Here is a 1,990-nt window from a genome sequence, read left to right on the forward strand (position 1 = left end):
GTTTTGCCTGAGAATTTCATCAGAGCTGTTTTTACGAGAGGTTGGCTGTATTTGACACCGCGTTTATGAGGCCAGTTACTTTTTATGTGGAGCCTTCAGTGGAAATGTTGATGCAGTATGATTGCTGGATTGCAAAGTTTATTGGGAACGACGTTTTGGTCCAAAATACACAAAGTGAAAATGGAAAAACACGAGGAAACTCGTCCCGAGGTCTAATTCCTCCATCATCCTTAACGTGCACAGCTGATGTCTCCTTTCAAAACAGTTGGCTTGATGAATGTATGATTGAGAACTCGTAGAACGCCGTACTCTTAAGGACCATTTGTATTTTGTGGGATGAGCTCCAGTATCTTACTTTGTGATTTTCACACATGAAAACTTCCCTCATGCTAAGTATTTTTACTTTGGGTATTAACGCTTGTAGAAGAAACTGATTGATGCTGCTGCTCATGGATGCACCGATATTTGATGCCAGTATCAGGTATCAGTCCGATACTGCACGGAGTACTCATACTGGAAAACGATCCCCGATACAACCCGCCAGCTGCAGCTACACAACGCAGTTCTGACATTCTTTAATATTAATGAGAATGAAGGAAGTAAGATGGACTCTGAATTCAAAGAGGAGGAGAAAAATAGTTCGTACAAAACACCAGCAACTTTATCACCAGCAGCTTAAACATCAGCAACTTTATCACCAGCAGAGTTAGTTCAATGTCGCTCAGTAGTTTAACTACTCAGTGCGTACCGCCGAGCTGTGCTACATGCTAAAGAGTTTCAGGCTCGCACACCAATGATGCTACATGCTAAACATGATTAAAGTGACTGATACTCGACACTGAACTCGGCTTTATGGCATTTAATAAGTACTTGTATCTGTACTCGGTATCAGTAAGTCACTAAAGGTTAGTACTTGTATTTGTCCTTTAACAAAGTGCGTCCCTAATTTTCCAAATATAGAGTATCAGGCATCAGTACAGTACTCACTTAATGTGCAATGTAGTTTTGATCCGCCAAACTTTCAGCTGATCAGCATTCACATCTCGCAAACTCAGTTTACACACACACACCCACACACACACACACACACAAACACACACACACACACACACACACACACACACACACACACACCTGACAGACAGTAACCCGCCGCCGCTCGGCCGAGGAAGCAGCACCAGCTAGCTCAGCTACGTTAGCAAACCATCAGACCGCCATGTGTGCCGGTAGCGTTATGATGAAGGGGGACGACGATGAGGAGGAGGAGGAGGAGGAGGAGGAGCTACAGTCGGAGCCGGAGAATGAATCACCTCCTCCTCCACTAATGGACTGAAGCCAGACGCAATTCATCACCATTTGCATGCAGTTAGCATTAATCCGTCTTTTTCTCTTCTTTTGAACTGCGTTCACTAATAACAACAAGTGGAATTAATGACTCGCTGAGAGAAATGCAGGAGTCGGAGCTGATCGGAGGAATACAAAGTTTGGAGGCGATTCTGAAAGAAACCGAAGGTTTTAAAAAGCTGAAAGTCACAATAATGCAGACAAACTAAATGTCCGTGTTCCCCCGCTGTTAATGTTTAGAACCCAATGTTGTCTGCTGCGTGTGTGTGTGTGTGTGTGTGTGGTTTCAAAACAAAAACAAACAACAGCTCCCACTAGTGGCCCAATATGAAAACTACATCGTTTTCTATATTCTTGGCGTTTCCGTGGAAACAGACTCTGTTTTCCAAATGAAATTGCTAAACTTTTCTGAAGCCAAAACGATGTGTTTTTAGTTGAAACGCAGCCTCAGACTGTTGAAGGCTGATTCCTGAGGCACCAGTCTGCACAGAACGACACGTTAACGTGAACGTTAACGTTAATAATGGAAGTGAGTGTTGGTGGCGTTACTCAGCTCTCTGATCTCTGACTTTTTTATTCTCCTAGTGTCTTTTCAGCAGCGGCATCACTTGCTGGGTCTCATGTAGCTTCAGACAGGATCAGTGTG

The sequence above is a fragment of the Lipophrys pholis genome (genome assembly GCF_963383615.2).
Source record: "Lipophrys pholis genome assembly, chromosome: 19".
NCBI classification, from domain to species: Eukaryota; Metazoa; Chordata; class Actinopteri; order Blenniiformes; family Blenniidae; genus Lipophrys; species Lipophrys pholis.